The sequence below is a fragment of the Cataglyphis hispanica genome, chromosome 1, assembly GCF_021464435.1.
Source record: "Cataglyphis hispanica isolate Lineage 1 chromosome 1, ULB_Chis1_1.0, whole genome shotgun sequence".
In the NCBI taxonomy this organism is placed as follows: domain Eukaryota; kingdom Metazoa; phylum Arthropoda; class Insecta; order Hymenoptera; family Formicidae; genus Cataglyphis; species Cataglyphis hispanica.
Window position 1 is genome coordinate 10,831,654 of NC_065954.1, and position 26,934 is coordinate 10,858,587.

The 26,934-nt window shown below is 34.5% G+C and overlaps 1 protein-coding gene and 2 non-coding genes across 10 annotated transcripts in view; 1 reads left to right on the forward strand and 2 right to left on the reverse strand.

Annotated features, from left to right (window-relative positions):
* The window catches only part of LOC126849364 (uncharacterized protein DDB_G0284459), a 62,537-nt gene extending 44,968 nt beyond the window's left edge, over positions 1-17,569 (reverse strand). For 7 of the 8 annotated variants that reach the window (XM_050591180.1, XM_050591171.1, XM_050591163.1 and 4 more), the window contains exon 1: positions 17,154-17,569. The gene's annotated coding sequence lies outside the window, so the exon portion shown is untranslated. The remainder of the gene's footprint in view (positions 1-17,153) is intronic. The other variant, XM_050591148.1, reaches the window with a different exon arrangement.
* A 7,189-nt stretch (positions 17,570-24,758) lies between these two features.
* On the reverse strand, positions 24,759-24,830 carry Trnam-cau (transfer RNA methionine (anticodon CAU)). Its single transcript has one exon. It is a non-coding gene; the product is annotated as a tRNA-Met (tRNA).
* A 232-nt stretch (positions 24,831-25,062) lies between these two features.
* Trnam-cau (transfer RNA methionine (anticodon CAU)) lies at positions 25,063-25,134 on the forward strand. Its single transcript has one exon. It is a non-coding gene; the product is annotated as a tRNA-Met (tRNA).
* Positions 25,135-26,934: the final 1,800 nt, after the last annotated feature.

The window sequence follows — 26,934 nt, forward strand, 5'->3', positions numbered from 1 at the left end:
CGCCACTGCGAATTAAAACGGAGTCTACTCAAATCTTGTAGAAAGCTTTTCCCTGGAAATTCTCTGATCTTACAAATATTTTTGTTCAAAATTCCAGATAAAGAGGATATTTTAAAGATTTTTTGCTGCAATTGTTTAAAATAAATGTTTTTATTGCATGCGTTTTCTAATATTTTTCACACGAAGAAAGAGCTCAATTTGTATGTAAATGTATTAAAAATAATTAAATAACTTTCGTAAGTCAAGTATTTTTTACTTGCATAAAACTTTCATTTCTTTTTATTATTAAAAATAATATGTACTGCAAATGCAACAGTTTGTTGAGACATTGAATGTATAAACAAAGATAGATATATATTTAAATACATTTTAAACACATAATTCATGTAACTTAAGTTATCGGCGGATTGTCAATTGCTTGAAATATAAAAGTATTATGAAAGAAAATTAAAAAAAAAATTCCCCGAGTCTCAATAAAATTTCATGAGACTTTCCTGATTTCTCCATAAACGAAAAAAATCCCCGGCAATTCTATGTTTATCTTGTTTTTCTAAGGAGCGAACACTTTGTAAAACGATAGGACGCGGTCACGAGAAGATGCGAACCGATGAAAAGATGTGATCACGATACGTATGAATCATAGCATAATACATACTTGTCTTCGTGTACTCGTGACGTCGCTTCCTTTCCGTTTAACCGAATGGCGGTAAATGACAGTCGGCGGACGAGTAAATGCGAAATGAGCGACGACGATCAAGTCACGATAATAAAGCTTATTCAAACGCGGGAAATTATCGTGGAGAGGTAATAACGGAATATCATCATCCGCTTTCAAACGGCGATCTTGCTCGATTAAAATTCACACATATGGGCCGCGCGCGGCCTAGAGATCATAAGAGAAATTTTGTTCTTCAACGCGATTCCTTTTCAATCTACAAAGGAATTGAATTTGTACGTCTTACTTGGATACATGGTCGCGTAATAAATATTCGTAGCTATAATATTCAGAGGTATTTACATATCTCTCTCGTGCTTTAAAGGTATAATCAGTGAGAAATTATTACATTAACATTTTAGTGAATGTATGGAGAATTGAACACGATATTTTGTTATTAAAATTGTAAATTGTATTTTGTCATTGCACATTCGTATCTGCAGAGAAATTCTTAATTTTATAAAATCTTATCTCTTATTATATATATTTCGACTATAATTAAGAGAAAAAGATTCTCAAGAATAAAAATATATTATATTGTAAAAATATATAGATGCGTTTAATTGTACAAATAAATAATTATATATAATATATATAATTATTATATATAATAAAATTTATAAAATATATAATATTTATTATAATATTAATTGTAATTAAAATTATAATATTAATATATAATATATATTATATAATATATAATATATATATTATATAATATATTATTATTATTAATATATAATATATATATATATATATATATATATATATATATATAAAATTATAATATTAATATACAATAAAAATTTTATTTTTTCGAATCAAAGTCTAAGATATTAGAGAATTGAAAGCGTACATTGTATATACCATGTAGTATACCATGAGAATATTACGCGAAATGTATTCTACTGAGAACGTTAAAATAGAGTTTTGCATCAACAGTCTGAATTAACACAAATCCAGTCACCTTCACCTTCAATATATACGCACGGGAAAGGAAAATTAGCTTAAATCCGAGTTAGCCCTAAGGAACGTCGATTCATTCGGCCCTAAAGGTCGAGACGAGACCAATCCCTTGCCCTTTCTCGACTCTCTTTCCATTGTCCAAGATCCCTTCCGGCCAGTTCTGCTGAATACAATGCCGAGGGGGAAACGATGGACGATCCCTTACGTCCTTGAAAGGAAGGAGGTGCGGAGCACCAACGTGATCATATATTTATATATATGTATGTGTACACAACAGACAGACACACACATACATTATATATTCTATACATTGCTGGATCGAGAGGTGTCCAAGTATTTAGAACGAAATGCGTAGAGAATAAACGACGAAGAAGAAGAGGAAGCCGCAACGGTTTCCTCGTGGAAACGCGAGAGAATGGTCGAGTGAGCTAAAGCAGTTACGTACAATAAAGGACAGGTGTCTGCTTTACGTAAGCCATGCTTGCATTCTCTTCATCATCGTCGTTGTTGTCGCCTTTGCATCAAATCGTATATCATTGTCTTTTTCCTTCTTTCTCCCTCCTTTCCCTCCTTCTCTCTTCGTCTCGAGAATATATACTCGCGAGATATCGTTCCATTATTCCAGCTTCTCGCAGGAGATTGTGCCGAGAGTTTACGCATTCTCATAAAACAGAAACGGTATTAAATTAAGCCGACAGCGTCTTAAATGCGTAGAAGTAAGCGTTGAGGCGGGCGTGGCGTGAGAGAGGAAGCACAAAGCGTTTAATCCCTCTTTTTCTTACTACGACGTTGCGTGCGCTTTATAGCGATTCATTTAATTGCCGTTGATTAGCACATTTTAAATATAATTTATTAAAAATAATAATTTAAAAACGTATATATGTATACTATATTCGGCATGAGAGTGATAAATAAATACAAATATATAAAAGATATTTAAAATATCAATTATAAACTTATCAATCGAAATAATTTTAAGACAAATATCAGAAATTCTCATGATTTCTGATTTAATTCATGAAATGAATTAAATTCTTCAAATACGATTTTAATTAATTATATATATATATATATATATATATATATATATATATATATATACATACATAAAAATTATTTTATTTTACAACCAGTTATAATCAAAAAAATAATGTAAATATTATTTTCCATTTTTAATATTTTTCTTTTTTACCTAATACTAATATATTAAACTGTTTTTAAATTAATGAGTTAAAATAAAATGATTACACGTTATTTAATAAGTCTACTGATATTCGCTTAATTAAAAAAAAAGTATGCTAGCTAATACTTGTTAAATTTTACACTTTTAAGACATAGCATATCTATGCTAGATCTAGCACTCATTGTCAGTTTCCGGTAAATACAGTATGGCGGATGTTACGTGTACGATCTGTATCCGTTATATCAGAATGAATTACAAGATGAAATTGTATCGCGCGCACACGCGTTTTTAGACGTAATTTCTAATTCAACAATAACGCATTAGAAGCAACTAAATTCAAGTCCGAGCTCAATCGAGATTGACACTAAAAGGAATCGTCGAGTCGTGCGCGTTTCAATCTGCGGAAATGCTCCGTTATTCCTTTATTACTACTGGCTGTTACCGCGACTTTCCGTTACGCCGCGTCGACTCGACGAGAAAAAGCGTAGCTCGCGGTTGCATAGAGTTTCATATCGCATTCTCTTCTTGGTATATATTTTCACGTATAACATTATATAATATATACATATATAAGATGTTTGGATTAAATTAATTGAAAAAATTAATTAATTTAATTGCATTATTTAATTAGTTTAATTCTACTATCTATTAAATGGAACAAAAAAATTAAGATTGTTGGCAAATTATATACTAATGAATAGCGAAAATTTTTATTTCACATAGATAAAAATTTAAAAGCAAATTACTATAAAAATCATGTCGTTACAATCATGTCGAAGAATAAGAGAAATCTTATGTAACACTTTATCATTTCTAAAGAATCTAACTCGCCATTGGGTAACTATATAACTAACGTTACATCAGCATAAACTTTATCCGTTCAGCTAAGATTTATGCAATTGATGAACTTCAATTATATCGTGTCAAGAGATATAAATGTAAAAGTTTTAAAAAGTTAAAATCCAAACTTCTCTCATCTAATTAATCTGATAAAAAAAACGTTTAATTTCGACGTATATATGTTTCGCATATAAACATATGGTAAACAATAAAAAAAAATAGTTGCCCAAATATAATCATTTAAAAGGAAATAAAGAGATCACGCTGAAAGACTTTACAGTAAGTTCTCATTATTTTTTTGCTCCGCTGTCGTGCCTAATGATTCGATAGCGCATTGGAAAATTGACAGCAAACAGCTGTGTTTGGTAATTGCCAAATAAATATGCGAACAAAACTCGAGGAGAATTGGCCGAAAATTCTGTCGACTGCAATACGAATTCACGATCCGTCAGCCGTCACGAATATCGACGTGTTCCCGTTAGCGTTCTTAACGGGCCGCCGTATTTATCGGGCGCGCGCAACGTCAGCTGCCGATGAAAGCGTGGAGACGAGCGATTAATCCGTTAATCGACCGCCGACCATATCCACTTGGAAAGTAATGCGTCTTCCAAACACGAATTTTGAAGAGTGACAGCTGTTTACGGACGCGCGAGCGAATTCTACCGGGCGTTTACTTAACTTAACTTGACTCGAGCGGAAATGTGTCCTCATAATGAGCGCGCGGATTACGCGCATGGGAACCTATAATCACCGATTGACTACGAGGTGTACGAATAATTGCTCTCGTCGTTTACCGTCGCTTCGCTTGCCATAAGAAACCAGCCGCAAATTTGCCCGTAAAATACTTGCGTGTTTTCTTCAAAGTGTTTCCACGTAAAAATTCTATATAATAGTTAATGTTGATAATAAGTTTGCATTATTTTCATCTGCAATAATATGCACATTATGCGCATAATATTAACATTATATATATAATTATAATGTATAGGGTGTCCATTTTTGTAAAAGATTCCCCGAAAATTTCCTGATCTAGCAGATATTTTTGTTTAAACATTCAGGTAAAGAGAATATTTTACCTAAAGAGATTTAAGAGAGATTTTTTGCTGCGAATTTCTAAAATAAGTTTTTTTATCGTATGCGTTTTCTAATACTTTTCTCTCGTACAAAGGAAAACAAAGTTATTTAAGTTTCAAATACATTAAAAAAAAAAAAAAGATTTGCAACTGTGCTGAAAAGGAATTGAATAGCTATTGCGATAAACATTTTCCACTTGCGTAACATTTTAATTGTTCTATCATTAAAAATTGCAGTAAAGAATTCGCATGTTTAATATTTTGTTGAGATGTGAGATGTAGGAGGAAAATTATTAGAAAAAAGTGTTGTAAAAAATTCCTCGAGACACAACAAAACTGAATTCCCTAATATTTCCAGGATCTCCCATAGTTTTTTTTTTTCCAAGGAATACAGACACTCTGACATACAGCAACAAGTACAAATTATAATACGTATTCACGGATTTCTCTCCTCCGTCGAGAAAAAAAAAGTATTCTAATCGGCACATCGCGCAAACAGCCTGAACGCCAACTAATTTTGGAACGTAAAGTGTGCCGTGGCGTAAAGAGGGGAGCGAGCAAGTGGTTAACGTATATCAATATGTCCCATCATCGCGATCTCCAACATATGTTTCGCCCTATATTATACCATAAGATTCAACGGGTTATGATTAAATCTGCGGCTATCCCTCCTCCCTCCCTCCCCCGCCCCGTGCTATCTTACGTTGTAAAATAATTTTATGAGACACCGTTATTCGCGCACAGCACCGACGTTTCGGGCGCCGAAGCCGTAAAATCGCATAAATAAGCGGCCGCGAATGTCGGCGCTAAGTGCTCGCCTATCTGAAACGCCGCTGGTACACCTCGGCGAATTATAGCTAGTTTGTCGTACACTGTTGCAAAGCGTATTTTTTATGCAACGCAACGATAATGTGGCACACGCACGCACGTACGTACGCGTGCGAAAAAATCATCCTCCACGTGGCTGTATCTCTCATTCTCTATCCCTCTCTCTCTCTCTCTCCTTCTCTTTGCGTTTCATCGTCCATATGCGTATATGTGCGTGACCGTTATGCAATTGCGCGCCGAAAGCATGAAAATAAAACGCGAGCGTTCCTCTCTCTCTCTCTCTCTCTCTGAGGTGAAGGACGCACTGGAATGCCGCGACACGACGCGACACGATGCATCGTAATGTGCTGAGATCTTTGCTTCATCTAGCCCTAGATATGCCCTAGATCCATTAGCCTATATTTTATTTTTTTTTATAGTATTTGTTTATTAATGTTTGCAACAAGTTAATTTATATATTTGTTCCCATGATAAAGATGGAGACAAATATTTTTCCTATTTTTTGTTATTTACAAAAATTGAGGCCGTATAACAAAAATCTATATGAATATTGCTTGAAACTGTTGTAATGAAACTTGCAAATGTGTTTTTCAAAAGTTAATTTTTAATAAACAAGTGTTTATACGACCAAACTGGCAATTTATTGTTTGATTATTATATCACGACGTTTCGACCATATGGTTTTGGTCCTTATCAAGTGAAACTAAAATTACAATACAATAAATAATGATAGTCATGTTACAAAGAAAAAATAAGATTAAGCAACTTACGTTATAATTAAAAAGTAGAAAGAGAAAAATCGAAATGTCAAACTGACATTGTGTGTCAACCACTATGTTTGGAATACTGAGATCAACTAAACGACCTTTATTAATTTATCGTATATGTTGTTTAAATTCTCTGTATCTTTTGGGAATTAATAGTGTTGTCAAATTTTTAAGAAAAAACATTTCAGCTATTTCTCTCTTTCTTACATGTTTTTCGTTATGTAGAATATCAGGCGCTGACCAATCGAAGTCATGATCAAATTTTAATTTGTGTTTGCTAATTACGGATAAATTACTTTCGTGCATTTTTATATTATTACAATGTTCCTTGACTCGGGTGCTTAAGTGTCTTTTTGTCTGGCCAATATACGAAGCGCTACAATTCTTACAATTTATTTTGTAAACAACCTCCGTTCTATTGCTAATAGGCAAACTATCCTTGCCGCGTTTAATCAGTGAATTTAATTTTTAGGTATATTGTAAACCACTGTCAGTCCCATATTTTAAGCAATCCCATATTTTTAAGCAGTCCCATATTTTTAATTTTTAAATTAAAAAAAATATATATTTTATATCCCCGTTAGAAAAACCTTTCCTTTCTCTTCATGTAATTTATCTTCAAGATTATCACGCGGGGATAGAAAAATTACTGGAAATTTCTAAAAATTAAATTATGAGAGAATTGGCGGCAGGAGCTCTGGCTCTTGTCGATTGTGACGCTGTCTCGCAACAATGCGGCATCAACGGCCACGTAATTCACACCGAGCAGAAGAGTGGAGGATGAAAATGGCATCGTCACGATATCGGTGACTTCCGTCGAGTCCTCTCGAACGAGGAACGAGCGAGCATTGCATTTCATCGCATTACATTGCATTGCATTGCATCGCTACTAGCGGCACGGAACAGGTGCATCTAAGTCGGTGACTCGTATGCCAACGGTATCTCGCGTGTGCGTTTTTGCGTCTTCTAAAGATCCTGAGGATGAGGTCAACGGCATCCTCGCCGTACGCGCCGTACAGTGACAAGCCGGAGCTTGTCTTGTGCGCCGCGAAAAAACATTACGAGCGAGCAAACTCGGGATCGAGTCGCGTTAGTAGAATGGATAAGAGAGTGTATTAAATTGGCAGGAAGAAGATGCACGGAAGGCGAGAGAAGAAAGAGAAATAGTAAAAATTCATATACGAAATTCGAAATATATACGTGATTTCGAATTTCTTCCTCCAAGAAAATATAAAATACTGACAAAAATCGGGCGTGTAATTTTCATTTTATCGAATCGCAGACACGTAAAACGCAATAACGTAATAAGAATAATGCCAGCATCATCCGTAAAGTTACGAATCTAATTTTACGGTTTAAAAGCATAATAGTTATTTCTGCCCATTAAATTAACGAGAACGCGCAACGTCGAAACGGAAGAAAGCGGAATCGAGAGAGAGCACGCCTTTTGCAGCAGCGCTCTTAGCCGTAAGCGAGCGTAATCGAGTCCACGAGTTCGCCAACAGCTGTATCATCGATAATTGTTACGCGCCTTGTACTACGCTTACGCGAGGTAAGTACGCATCGTAGGTTCCGCATCGCTCGTTCCAGCTGTCCTCATTTGCTGGGTTGCACTCGCTCATTTTCAACCTTTTCCGTGCGTTTCCGCGAATCATCAGGAGGATTTATCGGTTCGCCGATAGTATTAATTTTGAAAAAGCGAAAAAGAAAAAAAAAAACACGCATTTTTACAGCCAATCCACTGCTTATCGTTATGCTCGCCATTGCCTCGCCTTAACACGGCGTTTAATCAGCTAGCCCGGTATATAAAACACGTTGTTCAGATCTGCCACACAACTATATATCTGAAAAAAAATTGGCTCTACTTACCGCATTCTATTTACAGTATTTTTGTTGCAACTAAAATGAGAGATTCGCGCGCAATTATATTTCAAAAAGAAGAAAAGCTATAAAATATAGTATTCGTAAAAATAGGATAAATTTTTCTCTTAACATTTTAGTCTGTTTATTAATATGTACCTATATGTAGTATAGATTTTTTGAATTTATTTAACGTTTCTTTGCAATTTATAAATTACTTCAAAGCAAGAGCGACTTATTGACAATCTATCAAAATTTATACGTGTAATTTATATTTTATATATAAAAAAACTATTATTCTATAAATAAAATAAATAAAATTGTATAAAGTATATAAGTGCCGCCATATATTTATTGTATAAAATACATGTTTATTTCCAAAAAAGGAAAATGGTAAAGACTTGCGGTTTTCTTTCCGCATCATTTACCTTGCTCACTATTTTTAGACCGCGTGTTATTCTCACAAATGCATTTTGAATGGACGGTAAGGGTTCATAGGCTCGAACGTCTCTCGCAACTTTGAACGAGCGAAAATACGAGAGGCTGCGAGAGACGGGGAGGGGAGGGAGGGGAGCGCGACGACGACGCGTTCGAAGAGCTAAAGCAGGTCGGTCGGAAATAAGCACAAAGCCCACTGTCAGCTGCCAAAAGATTTAATCTTCCTCAGGTCGCATTGTGCGGCGGCCCTGCCCAACTTCTAAAGACCGAGGAGTACCGTGAATACCCATATATAGAGGTCCTTTTCTCCAAGGCAACACAATATTTAACGGCTTGTGCGCTATTATCCATAAAATTTCATAAAAAAGATTTTAATAATTAATTTTTTTAATAATTTTAATTATGTGCCAAAACATAGGAAGAGTACACTTTTTACAATTGCGTTAATATTTCATAGATTTCTCGTAAATTTTATTTATCAGCACCTTCAATTAAACAGCGTTTATAAATAGACCATGTTTTATTGAAAAACAATTTTGCATGAATGTAACACAGTGTGAATATATTTCAAATTTTTTTGCATACAATCTTTAAATACAGTTATATGTTTACGTTTATTGCGCGGTGCTCAGACAAACATAATATTACTTTAAGAAATTTTTTTCTCTCTCTCTCTCTCTCTCTCTCTGAGATATATAAAATATATTTAAATCAAAGAAAACAAATAAACATAGAGCGGCATGTGTAGAGAATGTATACACATATGCTTTGCGCATTCATAAAAGATGAAATTAACCGGATAATGTGCTAATATGTTTCGAATCGTAAGAACAGGGGCTCAAACAGACGGTTAAAATATATCTCTCTACCAGAGCGGTCCAAGGCGACTAGATTGTGCAAAAGGATCCCTCGTATCTCGCTATTTAAATAAGAATCGACTATTCAGCCATCTCACCGGCACGGTAGAAACGCGATCCGCGCGTAGATTGCACGGTGGCAAAGCATTACGCGTTTAAATCGAGCGAGCAGTTGGCGAGTACCCAATCGTTGATCCGATCGCCTAATGAGACTTTAATCGACGGTAGATTAAATTTAAATTACGACTTAGCCGTTCAAGTATTCCGCTGCACTGTCTTTTTTCTTCCTATCTCTCTCTCTCTTTTCTTATTTCCCCCTGTCCGCGGCGTCATGGTATTTATTTTTCTTTTGACAAAGGTTAGCTCGGGTCCACCTAAGTGCATCCGTTGCACACCGGAATGTGGTTCAATCTACCAGTGTCACGCCAACGATACGCGGTTTGATTTATGCACGTTGATATTTAGTATTAAGAGAAAAAGAAAGAGAGAGAGAAAACAGAAGAGAGAAATAGATTTCTCGTAAACTAGGCGCGATTGCGGACATATCGAGCAGTTTGCGTATATTTCTCTGAAAAGTTATCTCCCGTTAGAAATACGAGATCTCTGTCCGATCAATTTCAGAAATTCATAAATTTAATAAAAGTACGACAGAAGAGAGAGAGAGAGATACAGAGAGAAAGCAAAGAGATTCCGTAGGGATTACATCGTCGAAAAATTCCATCTCGATTTTATTTAGTTATTTTTTAAGGCAATTTCTTATATATATATATATATATATATATATATATATTTTTTTTTAATAATCACAAAGTTTTTTTTCACATAAATTACGTGCATGATTGTATACGTTTTCCCTGATGGTTATATGTGGTTTATTAGAGAGTAAGTTTGTGTTATTTTTAATGTGATTTATTCCGGTCAATAACGTTCTTCTCGTTTCAATCGCTAAAGTCTCACAAAGTTCTATGATTCTACGAGAATCACAGCTTGAGAACCGCTATTTTAAACTCTGACAAGGCAAAATGCACACACGCAGCGTACATCGTATAAATATAGAAGAAAATCGTGTGATGCATTGACGCTGTTATATTTTTGCGAATTCATAATTAATATTATTGTAAGAAAAACCAATTATTTCATTAACTGCCGAGCTATTATTTTCCTTCATACGCAAAAAAAGACAAATCAATGTTAAATTAGTAAATATCTCTATGCTCTTCTTCTGACAGCAGAAGCCAAGAGATAATTAAATCATGATCGATGATAAGTTAAAGAATTTCTTGACTTTTTAAAGGTTAACACTTTCCATGTTGGATGTGCAACGTGAGGAAGGTATCGATGTCACTTTAGAACATTGATCAATAAAACGGGCAAGGCACATTCACAGCTGTCGTTCAGCAGTTCTGTCTGTCTCTTTCTTTCTCCGCATTCTCGGAGTACCCGGATTCCTACGGGCGTAATAGCAGGCGAAAGGCCGATGACTATAATTATCGTATCTACGTGTAACAGGTGTCGCGACGTGTTTTTATCAACATACTTTTATCGTACATGACTGGAATGTAAAGATACGAAAGCGGCTACATAATAACTGTCATGTGCTCCGCGTGCGTACAGTCGAATGCAAATTAATTAATGGCGCTGCGGATAATCGTTTATTTTATCCGCCTATGACAATAGGTGTCGCAATGATACGTAACTCAGGCCAGACACTTACACGCGTGCACTTATTTTTGCATCGTTCAATTCGAATGAATTATTCTCATCGGTCTTGAAAGTGCAATTTAATATATCTATCTACTCACGAGATGAGTCTATAAAAGACGCTTGAAAGATCGCAACATCTTTAGGATCTCTGTTTTTGTGTTGCCAGAGTATTTGCATAACACAAGATAAATCACATTGTAAAGATACGAAATAAAATTGTGACGTGATTTTTTATAAAATATAAATTGTTGAAAAATTAAAACATTGTAATATACTCTGGTATCAGAAAGAAAGAGAAAAAGAGAGAGAGAGAGGGAGGGAGAGAGAGAGAGAGAGAGAGAGAGAGAGAGAGAAGAGGGGAAGTAGAGAGAAGATACTAGGTTTTCCCAGATCTTATTTCGTAGCTAAACAAAGAGCTTCGCGTGACAGAGTAAGTTGAGAAGCCATATATTTGAATAGGATGTGTTCGCGCGCGCGTCGCACGAATGTGACTTGTGAAACTTGTTGTGCGCCTCGGTTTTAACTCCGTTTTCTATGCATGTAAATGCGCGTGAAACTAGTACGAACAACGGATTTAATGATGCCTACATCCAAGCCTAGTTTACACCGATATACTTTAATATGTGACTGAACACTATACTTAATCACAGCCACTCCATTCTTTGGAGGAATTGACTATGATTGGCCGGTATAGTACTTGGTGCGTATTAAAGTATATCGGTGTAAATTAGGCCCGAGGCACGCGTATCAGTCCATCTAAATGTCGAAGGGTTTCCTGTTTCCTGTGCGTTTAATGGATACGCAAAAAATTAGCCTGTTAATATTATGAATACGCGAACGAGAAGAGGGAGAGAGAGAGAGAGAGAGAGAGAGAGTTAAATGTGAAAACTAATATATAGATCTTTTATTTTATTTTTTTTTTTGTTTTGTTTTATTATGCGATTTTTAGTATATAATAAGGAGAGTGAAAAAAAATGATGAGATTTTTTATTTAAAATATCGAGAGAGCATCACTAACACTATTCTATTCAGAGAAATCATTAATTTTGTTATATACTTGAAGCCGAGTTCCCATGTTAGAGATAGAGGTCAGAAGAAGAGAGAAAACGCTGCGAAAAGAGAGACAGACTGCGTGTGAACGTTTCTTTTTACCTCATTGAGGGGATTTCCTCGCAGTCGAGTCAAATAGTCACCTATGAGAAGGGGGTCATTTTCACAAAAACGAGGGGAAAGCTCGTTTGAGGCAACATCGCAAAGGCGCGTCGTACGATATTCGTCATGAATTCTCAAGCTTATCTTGGCTTATTGTATTGTTACCTCAAAAATGGCTTTGACGCGCGGGGCTTCGTGCGAAATATTCTAATCGCGATAATTGTGCACGATTCAAGTTAATCTTCAAAAACCTGTTGGCTTACAGAGATAAACGAACAATCGTACGGTTTCCTAATGAAGATGGACGTGACGCGAAATGATGATTTCACTCTTTCATTCCGCCAAGATCCACACTTTATCAATGTGATGATTAGACTTGCGTGACCTATGAAAGAAACTCGCAGGGTAATGATACGTATTAGGGATACATATATAATATATATATATATATATATATATATATATATATATATATATATATATATACAGGGTGTCCGGCAATTCGTGATACACCCTTTAAGGAAAGATAGGGAGTGTTATTTTGAACAGAAAAGTCCTGTACCATTTTTTTCTATAACGCTTAATAAGAGAGCTGTCATAAACATCTGAGCGCTCACGCACCGTCAGGCGCGCGGCTCACCGATCGTGCGTCCAGCTAAAGATCGGCCAGACTTCACTCAGTAATAACTCTTTTATTAAGCGTTATAGAAAAAAATGATACAGGACTTTTCTGTTCAAAATAACACTCTCTATCTTTCCTTAAAGGGTGTATCGCGAATTGTCGGACACCCTATATATATATATTAGGAAAGAGTGAAATTCTAAATTATAAATCACGCGTGACCAGAATGGACATTATTTTCCATTCCGTATATTGCATAGTATATAGACTTAAGAATTAATTTTAAAATGCCCAAGAGTTATAAATTATTCGCTCTAACGAATATCTTTGTCTGATAACTGCAAAGGAAAGATCTGAAGAAAATCTTAGCTTCTTTAATTTGTTATCAAAGTTACTTCCCATTGAACGAAAATTAACTCCGTTATTGCCCGTCAACCCTGATTATTCATCAACTCACTCTTTGCTCGAGCGTATCGCTCTACTGCAGTTGCCGAAAATCTTTATTAGAGTAGAGCTAGAGTAAAGCTAGACTGGCAGAGAGATCAATTGAAAAGGTCGCAGCATCGCCAATGATATAAAATAAAAATATTAAGACAAAATTATCAGCCAATAATCGTCGATGACATTATCTCATTATAGTAGAAATACGATAGAAATGTCACGCATACATGTCTACAATATATTACAAGAGATGTTAAAAAGAATTGCCGGGGAAGAATGCTCCGCAGTTTCTTTAGTAATAGCAAGATGCCTCGCGTGTCATTGTCCAAGAATTAATGCACAATGCGCGCAGGTGTACTGGATGGAAATCAACTTGACGGAGAAAGTTAGTCGCGATGCGTACACGCTAACTTTTTCATCATCTTTCGGAGCGCATGTCGCCTGTCGTCGGAGACAGCCCGAATCGGGCTTACAGCGCTAACAGCAAAGTAGACGAACGCGGATTCGCGCTTACCGCATGGCTTGTATGTGTGTGTGTATATATATATATATAAACATATATATATATATATATATATAAACATATATATATATGTGTGTGTGGAGTTACTTGGGCGACGATGAACCGGTTTTCTAAACCGGGAGAAAATGGCGAATGCAGATGCGAGTGTAATTACGGCGACGGTATAATTTAATATGTCGGTCGACGTCGATTTAATCTATACTCGCTCGAATCAACTATATTTATAGACACATTCCGCGATATTTTCGATTGGCTTGCTCGTGAATCTCTCCTCGGCTCGTTAATAATATCATCGAGATAATTATGCACGTGAGTAAGTGCCCTTTATCTCGTTAATTCGCGTTAAAAAAAAAAATGTTGAATTATTTTGATATTTGTAAACGCAACGGCTCTTCAAACGTAATCGTAATCGCGCGGATGTTGGGCTGCGTCGCTAAGAGATCGCGGTAAGAAGAAATAATTGCCAAGTGCATTAAGTCTATTAGCGCTTTTGCCGGCCAGGAACCGACAAGTCACTCTCCCGTCCGTTTTAATTAATTGCCTTTTTAATATTTCGCCAACATCCCCTCGCGGTCATCCTCGTGCATCGACCTCTCCCCTTTTCCCTCCCGCCATCTATTTAAATGATATTATAGATAAAGGTATCGAGGCGCATTGAAGGATTACTGAGGAAAGTATAATAATCATGAAAGCGCGACAGCCGACTTCCTTCGTTACTATTAAAGCGGACAAATAAGCGGTTAAAAGGAATCATCGATTTCTACTGACCGGTCATCCTCCCTCCCTCCCGTCTACCTGTTCGCGCATTACGATTGTTAGCGTTTCCGCTATCGAGCTACGAAAAAAGAACGGGAAGCGACGACGCGTTTCCTCCACCTGTGTTCCGCATGTAGAGCAAAATCACGTCGACTACGTCGTTCGATAAAAACGTATGATTCGTTCTTAACGATGCAACTGTAGCGACAAATAGCGTCGCGAGGCGACTACAAAATTTTTATCAAGCTTATTTTATAGATTATAAAATAAGCTATAAAATAATATATAAAGATTCCATATATATATTCATAGGTTTTAAAATTTTATAAAGCTTCGACACATTGTTATTTACTTTTTCCGATTCTTTACTTTGTATTGTAATAATTAGCTGAATATTAGAAAAAAATATTAATGTATATATAAATTCTAATATTTGGCTTATTATTAAAACAGAAGATTAAAAATTGACAAATAATAAATAATAGATAATAATTGAAACTTGTAAATTCGAATGTGTAAAACTGCGGGGGAAACACAATTTATTTGTGTATCGAGTCGCGGATGCCACGCGGCTTTCTAAATTTGTATCAAATAACGTCACTTTCACCAGCTGATCGATAAATTCCGCATCACAACGTACAGTTGGGCCCTGCATGAAAGAGTATACTTGCGATTTAAGAATTGCTTACATCTCGAATAAATTGCAAAAGAGAGATAATCCCAGAATATTGTTAGGAAACCAAGCAAATTTTATCGATATTTCTATAAGTCAAATGTAGCGATAAAATGTCAAATTTTTTTTTTACTAACTAAGATTCTGCGGAGAAATACCGCGTGATATTGATCATTGTAAGCATTAATTCGATGATAGAAGCGTGTGTGGTCAACACCGTATGCTACTTCTTTCCATCACGGCGAGAAAATGACGAATGACACTGGATTAGCATTTATATTCTCGTATTAAAAAAATTAAGCTTTTGAATCAAATGTATGCAGACATGAATAATTATAAAAAAAAGAAATAAATTTTATTTAATAATTTTATATACATAATTATTTTAATTATTAATAATGTTTATACTTATTTATAATATACTTCTTTAGAATGTTTATACTTATTCTTATTTATATAATTATTTTAATTATTAATAATGTTTATTCTCTTATTCTCGCGGGCAAAACTTTAACGCGTAATTCAAATCAAATCACTCGGCAGTTTCGATAAAACACAAAAATCAAACAATAAAACATGTCAATATTTCCGAAAAATTACAAAGGTATTTTTCGCATGTTTATGCAACTTGAATATATTATATTTTTAGAAAACGTGCGTATATATAATTCTAAAGAGACTCGACTAGCATACGGATTCTCTGTACGCGTGAAACTTTTCCTGATAAGAAACATAAAAGAACGAGCCGTTTCGTGCGTTCGCTGTTTGCGAATTTGTTTCGCAAACGCGGCGTTATAAATCAACCCGATTTAATGGGATCTGTTATGTAACACGCCAAAATAACACGCGAAACAGCATTGGATGTGTTAATGGATACATGTTCGCGCGACATCGCGCAACGAAAGCCCTCCCCCGTGGAAAGAGACCACCCGATCAATTTGCCTCGCTAATTATTAAGTGCGTAATAGCGTCTACACTCATCTTTAAACTGATAATCCGATCGAGTCGACATAGCAAGGATCAAGTCCACAACTTGTTCATATCAACGTTACATTTACAGCGTTGTTTACGTCAACGTGTTTAACATCGAGACTTCAATTACGAGTAAATTTTCTCTGTCCGAATTTTTCTGTGCAGTTTAAAACAATTTAAAGGAGAATTGCGAAGGCTTAACTTGACGAGAATTGAGTTGACGCAACGAACGATAAAAGTGATTTCATTAAACACATAAAAGAAGAAGAAGAATCGCTCTTCCGAGGTAATCATTATCCTACACCGCATCATTTTCTCTCGAAAGATTTTCGACGAATTATGGTTACGCTTACTAGAGATGTCTCGATATCAATTACGCAATCTCAGTTCGCTATAAAATCTACCTGTGCTCTTTTCCACAAGCGATTCGAAATTGTTTGCAATTAAATACTTACGACATCCTTTATTACGTCTTCGAATCTTACGCGATCTCGTCCTTTAACGCGGTTATCCTTGTTTAAAGAAAAGAAAAGAAAAAAAAAAAATATATTATTTCGCAAGATCGTGTCATTTGATCGCGAAAACAAGTACGGAATTTAGGCGTCGCGAATTAAAAGTGGATTTGGGTCAGACGGAGATGTAGCGCCTAAGTCAAGGAATCGCGATCTCTCGCGTTTTACGATCTCTTTCCCGGGGCGCAGATACGCTCGTTATCGTACGCCTTTCTAAATTCTCGCGTGCGAGAATTCCACGCGTCCATCTTATCTCAGCGGCGTCTCTTACCTTGCGAGAGAGGGCTCCCTGTGGTTCCCTTCGAATAATATCCACAGACAGGAGAGGCACCGATCCTCCTCCACGCGCGCGCGCGCGCGAGAGAGACAGCGAGAGAGAGAGATGCCGGGGTTGGAAGGAGAGCTATGGCGGGTGGCTGCTGCTCACCCGAAGGCTTGTCCGTGCGCTTGTCAAAACCAACTCTTATCGATCGCACTTGAATCGCGGTAGAATCTCGCCACTCGACGAGGAAGATTATCTCACTGCTATCGCTCGAACGTTGCGTTAGTCATGAGATCCGAGGTGTGCTCGCGCGCGCAAGAGAGAGAGAGAGAGAGAGAGTGAGAGAGAAGAGAGGAGAAGAGAGACAGACAGAGAAAGGGAGAGAAGGACGTCGAGAACAACCAATCGGGCCGGTTTACCGAGAGGAACTGACCGGGCAGGCAGGATTGTTTGATACGCAGCCGCGTCATCGGTCGTTTCCGTCGCCACTCGGCCAGACTCGTGTTCGCTCACTGCTCGGGTCGCGTCGGCCGTCCTCGGGTCGACTCGGATCGACTCGCGGCAACCTCGACGAACTTTTGCGCGCGGGTCGAGGCCGAACGTGAAAAGAGAGAAGAGACGTTTCTTTTGTACAGAGTGTTTCAGGAGAAAATAGTAAATATTTTAGGTAGAAGATTGTAGTATCTCAAGTATCTCTTCTGTGACTAAGATATGTGTCCAATTGTCAATGGATGTAGAGACACTAGATGTTCGATATTGGCATTGAAGAACGATAAATGACTTATTTTTTGTATTTATCGACTAGATTGAATGATACAAAACACACACAAATAATTGACAAATAATTTACAGTTCGTACTAATTTGAAAATTTCACTATCAACCTTAATGCACTTTGCAACTCCTGGGTAAAAGTACGCGTTCTTCAATACCTCTCATAATGCTTTGTATGCGCGGCAGTTTATTCGAACAGCTGTATCTTTGCATCCATTAAAAATTGGACACTTTTTATATGAACTTTTTTACTCAGAATAATCGATACTACAACCTCCCAAAATATTTACTATTCTTCTTGAAACACCCTGTATACAGCTGTTACATACCTCCGTCATTCCCGATCTCGCTCGTTAACGCTGCAACAATTCGTCACTCTCAGTTCTTGACGTTAAATGAAGTTGGAAGTGTGGACGAACGATGGACGACGTCATTATTGATGAGCAAAGAAAAGCAGAAGCGAATCGTAATTTTCGTGATACGAAAATCTTGAGCCTTTATCGAAGAGCCGGTAGCCAGCGCACAAATATACGATATAATACCTTTATTTAGGTATGCGAAGATGGAACAAGGGATGGAGGGCGAATCATAGAGAGGATCTCATATTATACTCTAGTCCGATAAAAGACATTAATCAGCTGATTAATATGCATTCATCCATTGTCGCAATTCATCCATAGTGCTGTGTATTAAAAACATTTTGGCCATTATATACATATACAGGGTGGCTCCGAACGTTCCAGCCAGACTTTGAGATCTTATAGGAAATTTAATTCTGAACAACAAATTTCCTATAAACATGGGTCGAAAAATGCTTCCTTAAACAACGTAGCAACCAAAAAGCCTCTGAAATCACGATTATTTTATATGTTTTTACAAATATCAGGGAAAGCATGCGTTTTTTTAATAAAAAGTATCGAAAAAAAAGTTGTAGAGAATTAAATTATCTTTTAAATGAGATCAAAATGATTGTAGTACGTTCCATAAGTTTTGAGAAATAAAATAAAAAGAAGATGAAACTTAATAAATTTCTTGGAGAAAAATCAATAAAAATAAAAAACAAAAATCTTTTTCTTTCATAAAAATAAAGTAATTCTTCTTTTTAAATTAAAATAGCACTGTAGAATATTTTCTAAATGGGAAGTATCTTTAAAAAGACATCTCGACAGCAAAAAAAAATATTTTTTTTGTACATTTGAAACTGGTTATCTCAAAACCTATGAAATGTACTACAATCATTTTAATCTCATTTAAAAGATAATTTAATTTTCTACAACTTTTGTTTTGGTACTTTTTGTTTAAAGACGCACATTTTCCATGATATTTGGAAAAATGTGTAAAATAATCATGATTGCAGAAGTTTTTGAGCGATAACTTCTTAAGAAAGCATTTTTCGATCCATGTTTATAGGAAATTTTTTGTTCAGAATTAAATTTTCTATAAGATCTCAAAGTCTGATTGGAACGTTCGGGGCCACTCTGTATATGTCAAAAAATTAAAATTTTAATTTTCATAAATTTTTGTGTCGTACAATTAAAACAGTGATGCAATCACTATACCAAAGTTAGTTCGATATAAGATAATATGGACAATTGTGAGATTAAATTATAGAGCAAATCTTTAATTCACAAATTAATTATTAATTTTATTTTTTTAAAAACTAACGGTGCTTTATATACACATTGTGTGTGCACATACGTGCAATGTCAAATTGAATGAATATTTCGAAATATATTAAATTTATTAATTATTGAGCTAATGTATTCGGTTAAATTGATGACCAGGAAGATAGTTGCCGCATTTTCTCTTTCTCTTTGTCTCTCTTTCCTCCTTTCTCGTTCTCTTTCTTCGCATCATCAGGATCTTTTGTTTCAGATCTCTTGTTCCTTCCCGTGCGTGACACGCATGTTTGCGTCTCTTCAGACTGAAAATGAGAAACGCCGAGAGCAAAAGATACATTTTGCCGCCTTCAGATGAATGGAAAACGTGACTGCGGAGAGAATTAAAAATTCTAGATCCAGCAATCAAGATGGGTTTGTATTTTAAATGTATTTTTAAAATGAAATAATATTTGAACGTTGCTTGAAAATTTAAATGGTAACGATTTTCAGTCTCTTGTACTGAACTTGAATGAATAAGCATAAATTATCCCTTGCTGTATAGGTAGCATAAAAAATCCCTTGCAGATAAGATATTTATTATCTTAAATGCTGATAAAGTAATATTTTTTATCATTGAATTGTTCATGTTTAGAGAATCATCTCTATTTAATTTTCAAGTACACAATTCTCTTTAGTTATTACAATTCTCTATTAGTTACTACAAAAGAATGTTATTTTTCATTAAAAATTCTCGGTTAAAAAATTCTTCATCTTTCGACATCGAATTTTGAGCAGCAAACTGATTAGGCAATGTTAATCGAGATAAAATCTGAACAAACATTATTTCTCTTATAATAGAAGACTTAAATTGCATAGAACAATTTATGATAACAGTCACAGATATCGACAAGAGTTTTAAAGGTCTATTGTTAAATTGATTAAATTAGTGATATGTGATATGATAAGCATTTAATGCATATTTTGGCTATTACTCACTGGTAGAGAATGATGTAGCGTTTATATTTAACATCCCACGACGAAGAAACATTTTATTTTAATCTGCTGAATCATATTCTGGTAATTTTTCGTCTCCACGTTTCTCCTCATTGAATTACGCTTATATCGACCGACTACTAGCCCATCCAAGTCCTCTCGTTCGCGGTTCGATACGTATCAAATATATTTGACATTCCGAGCATTCGTGCTTGTTGCATCTCGCATTTTGATTTCGGATAAAAAAAGAGACTATTACGAGGCGCCTGCCCCCTCCTGGACGCGCTTTTACGCCGTCCGCATAGCAATTCGCATAACTATCCATCGTGTTTTCGAAACTGAACTTTCTCTATCGATTGGCGTTTAGGGAACGACAATCCACGTGTTCGCCGAACCGCGAAAAATTTCGATCGGAAAGAAGAAAGTCAACGAAAGTGATCTTCACTGACTTCCGTACCATCGGTTCATTCCTATTCTCGTCGCGTGTTGTTCGACGAAAGTGATACTGTAAATACATTCCCGGTTCTCGGCAAGCGCCGCAAAATCTGCTTATTCACGGAATAGTCATGGTAGAAAGGAAAACCTTACCTTACCTTATTGTTAGAAAATCTATGGTAGAGAGTGTCGAAAAATATTTCGACGAATGTGTTACGATTAACTTGATCGTTATTGATCTTTATGCTTGAAACATTTATTGCATTGCTTATCGTGTTTTGATTAATATAGTAGCACTCTGAGTTATCTCGACTTAGATTCTCGGCGCACGAAAATACGCGTATGATTTATATGTATCAATTTTTTTTATATATTTTTTGTAATATAAAAATATTTTTGAAATATATGCTTTAGATATTAAATAACGATAGATAAATCTCATGAGAAAAAAGAAAAGAAAGAATGTCAAATAATATATAAATATTATTTCACCATCATATAGTTTTTTTGCAACATATTTTTTAAGAAACTTACAGATAACTTTCAGTCAATGTAATACATATAACAATGTTATAAATTACATATAACAATATATATAAATTAATCATGAAAGAAATGATTTCCACGATTAATGGACTTAGTCTATTCCAGCAGTATGAAAAATTGATGATCTTTAGAAATTTTTTTTTTAATATAAAAATTGATTGTTTTGGCGTTTTACATTTATTGATGTTTAAACAATATGTCAGAACTTTTAAATCTTGGACATTTAGTTTTTTTTTTTTTTATTATTATTTAATACGAGCCTCTGCGCGTGTTCAGAAACGATAGTGACATGCTGCTCTTTGTGTTATTGTCTGAAATGAAAAAATTCGGTCCAGTTTTATAAGATATATTTTTAGAAATTAATCCAATTACAATTTAAAAAATTAATATTTAATATTTTTTTATTTTCAAGAAATAAAAAAATTTAGCAAAATTGAGATATCTAACTTTAAAAAATGACTTTAAAATACTTTGTTACTTTTCAATCTTCTAATAAAATTAGTTAAGTATCTCAAAAATATCCTCAAAATTTTTCGCCAAATCATCTACACGCAAAAGCTCGTATTGAATAAAAAATTAAATATTTAAGATTAATATTATAATATTATAATATTAATATATTGATGTACTATTCCAATCAATATATCAAAAACAAATCAATAAAAATATGTAAAACGCGAAAAAGATCAATTTTTAATAGTCGAAAAATTTATAAAAATGTTCAATTTTTTTATATTACTAGAGCAGACTGAGTCCTTAATCTCGATTGCTAATCAAAAAGTATATTTCCCCCTTTTTAAAATTTTTAAATCTCGAATGAACGCGTACACATATTGTATACATTCGTACTTAAAGGTTTGAAACGACTATAGAAATAACAGTAGGGGTTATTATAAAGTAATAATCATATACGGAGTTTATACGCGCTATGTAATAACGCGCCTCAACTTCTCCCTCGCCTACTAATCTAAATCTCGAAACGCGACATTCTCGGATGAGTTCCACCTGCGTTGATGTATGCGCGCGGTGGATTAGTCATGCGGCCTCCGAGAGTGCGTCGAAATAGAACGCTTAGTCAGACGTCACCAGGAACTGCATCGAGGGAGTCACCGGCCCGTTGCAGCCTCCACCCCATAACCATTTTACTTTGTTACGCTTTATGTGTTTATTCGACATTTCACAAAGATTTATAGGATACAGAGACTGCGAGTGTGTCGGCGAGTTATCGGGAAAGTTTCGTTTATATGGGAAGCATTTTTAAAATATTTAGCAAAGCATGATTTTGATTTACAAATTTGTCGGCTCAACATGCTTTCATTGCAGCATATTGCATTTTTAAATGAAACGTATATAAGTAAAAGGATATTCTTTTTATCAGTAATTAATTATTTTATTAAAAGAAGTTATAAATCTTTTTTATTAGAATTCATAATTACAATAATTTTTATTTTTATTTGTTTTTTTTTATGCAAAACGATTAAAAATTTTCTAGACATATAAGCTTTCTGGATAATATTAACGGTAGTCGTAATCGCATGCCATGATGGCTGGTATGTAGGAGAGCTAGTTCAAGATCTCAGAACTTAAAAGGGAAGCGCGCACCTGGACGCACGAGATGTTTATTTGCATTTGCAAAATGGCTTCGATCGATGGGTAATCTGTTGCTGTAGAGACTCTCAATTGTAAATTGCGGAAATATTTTCGAAGCACAAAGAGATTGGAGATATCAATTTGACAACATAAAAAATCAGCGCATTTAAAATATTATAAAAATATTTAATTAAAATTTCTCTTTCCTCATGAACTGTGTAATGCTATTATAATATTACAACGTAGTAGCGGCATAAAATCCTAATAATTATGCATTATAGCAAATATAATAATAATAAATACTAAAACAGTATATATTATTCAGATAGTATTTCCATTATTATGATTCACATCGAACGCGTCTCTATCCAGAAATTGAATGTACCATCTCTCAATTTAATATTCGAATCAGACGTAATCGATTGAGAAGTCCTTGACTAAGGCGTGGGTGGATCGTTTTATTGACGAAGGAAGTTCTTGGCGATAGCGGGAACCTTCTTACCACAAAGACGCGTAATAGAAGTAAACTCGCACATGTAAAAGCAAATGCTGTTGCGTACGCGTTCGATCGCGTTGATATTCCACTTTGGAAACTAGATGCGAATGAGTGCCGTGAATTCACGCGCCTTATAAGTCAAGCACCATTGTGTTACAATGATGGTTGCATGCACGACGTCGACCATTCGCTTTCTATCTTGTCTCTTTTCGTTTCTATTTACGTATGATTTATGCGACATCGTGCGCTGTTGTACACAACATCGTGTCATTCGCATACCAAAAAATACCTTTGCATATGCATATATATAAGAGCATTGAAAACGTCGCGCCTGATCAACTGTGATAAAATTTGAATAAGCTCGCGAATAAAATGCACGAAAATGCCAACTAAATTGATCGTGTATTGAATCGGTTAATCGATAATTAACGGGAAGAGAAAAGGGAAAGTATAATTAAGAAATTCATTTATATAGTAATAGCAATTGTAAGATAAGAGCAGAGAAATGTCAGTTACGTGAACAGCTGTCAGTCAATTTCATCAATGTTGGATAACTTTAATTGTAACTTTGATTTCTCTTGTACACCGCTAATTCTAGCCTTAAGAAGAGGCGAGGACTCAGTTGAATTAAAGTTAGAAATAAAGTCAGTTTCATGTTGGCGATCTTAAACAAGAAGAGAACGGTATACCGATCAGGCCTTGCGGTAGGTTTTACACCGAATTTATGTTCGTGAACTCGAATGAACCTCTGAACTCTCGCGTCGTCTCGATTCCCTCACGAAGAACGACAATGATGAAGGAATATGGGCATTCATCGTCCATTCGTGCGTGCACGGCATCATGACCGCTATCAAGATTACGGGACTTCAGAACATTAGATATCGTGTCATTCCTTTTCCACAAATCGTCGAAATTTTGCGACAGCGATTGACGTTACGCGATGCAAAATATTTCGATATCAAGTAAATATAAAAATCTAATGTTAGAAGACCCCTAATATTCGAAATATGTTCCAAAATTTTTTGAACATATGCTAGTAATAACTTATAAGCATTTCTTTCTTACAATAAGTGTAACCACATTAGCTTTATTAGGCTACGTACTATTTAATTTTAGGTTTTTCAGATCTATATGTTTCAAAATTTTTCTATAATTATTTTTTACGAAGCAAAAAATAATCTAGCAGAACGTGGTTTCGATCCACGGACCTCTGGGTTATGGGCCCAGCACGCTTCCACTGCGCCACTCTGCTGACGAGTTACATCCCTGCATGGGGTGAATAAGTGGAAATTTTTTTTTTTTATCTACAATTTATTATTTTATTTTGAAATAAATAACAAATATTTTAACTGAAAAAATTGTCGTGTTGGATGCAATAATGTTATATCCGCGATCGGGACTTTGAAAGCAATCGATTTTTTAAAGAAATACAGGGCTCTTTATTGAGTACCTTAAATTATTCTTTTATAGGGATGCAGTCAACAAGCAGAGTGGCGCAGTGGAAGCGTGCTGGGCCCATAACCCAGAGGTCCGTGGATCGAAACCACGCTCTGCTAGCTTGTTTTTTTTTGTCTTATTAAAAATATGTATTTAGAAAATATAAAAAAATGTTTAGTCATTTTATGTTCTCATAACTCTGAATTTCATAAGAAGTATCCTATTACATTAAGTTTATAAACTTAAATAAAATTTATAAACAAACTATCTTCTTTTGTCATTTATTTTGTTGAAAGATTATTAGTTTTTATTAAAATTATTCTTTATGTACATATATTAATTTATCATCATGCGTATTCTCAATAATAATACTATTTGTTATTGCAGTGATTATGGCGATTGAGTGGTTTCTGAATTAACCGTTAATACAAATATAATTTGTATTATAATTTGAAATAAAAATCTGGAATAATTTTTAAGATTATCTGATACACAAGAGCAAAGTAAAGCAACGTTGATATTTGATAAAAGATTGCGTAATTTATAAAAAAGAAATATCTTTTAATTTAAAAATTTGTTAATTTTATAAATAAAAATTATTATTAAATAAATTATAAATTGCTTATCTCATGGGGTTGCTTTGTTATCCTTTTCTCAAAATTGTTCTTTAGTTCATCTTTTGTTATTTTTTACTCACTTGCAAAAACACGGTTAATTATAACTTAGTATTAATCAATAGAAAACGGTAGTCGTGCGGTCTTTTTAGTAACGGCTTGTCATGCGCATTTTATTGTATGACAATGGAAGAACAAATACGAAAATTACGATGCATTGTAGCAACTTCATGAATTGTTAAGGATGTATGTGACATATATCGAAATACTAACAAAAGCATTAAAATTTCATAGATTCATGTTCTACTATTTCTTCTGAATATTTGTGCAAAAACTAAGTACAATTCTCTTAACGGTTTGAAAGTTATTTAAATTTGAAGTTACTATTGATTTTTATGGAAAATCGCCTATTGTAGCACTTATTGATAAATTTGACAAAGAAAAAATATTACCAATGAAATAAAAATTTTCACACATATTAAGGAAATTCTAATAAATATTTGTGCAAAACTTGATTTAGATCCACTAATTCGTTTAAAAGTTATTTACTAAAAATTGTAGAAAAATGTTATCTGTCTCTTTCTCTCTTTCTGCAAATTACTCGTTTTCCATTGTTTTTTGCAGTTGATTTCAGAAGATATTCACGATCAAAAGTTTTTGCCATAAATTAGGAAAAATATTAATTAAAATTATTTTCTTTTACGAAGACATCAAAATCCATATTATTTTGTGATACTTTAATTTTTTTCATAACCCGAATTTATTTTTTTAATTTCTCAAACCAATATAAACGTAAGAAACATGTTTTCTTTTTAATTTTGACAATTTTTTCCTACTATTATACATCCAGAACATCCTTAATCGCTTATCGCATTTCGAAAAATATGCTATCTATTTGTTCGAATATCGTCGTACGAATCATTTCAATGCTACATGTATGTAAACAATAATAGGTTATAAGAATAAACATCGTATATCGTACACAACTATCTTAATTATGAAATTAAAATTTAATATAGCAAGTATGACATCATGTTATCATGAATTCCGTGATATATATATATATATATATATATATATATATATATATATTTATAATTAATAAACAATACATGCACAAGAAATATATAATGCGATACATCTTTTTGTTATTTTGATCAAATAATTTCCGACACGCGATACTTTTACATATCGTTTATTGTAGAAATAATTTAATGGACAGATAATTATAATAAGTGATATTTAATTAATAATAATAGCTACTTACGATAATTGTACAGATAATCGCACTTTAAAAAAAGTAAT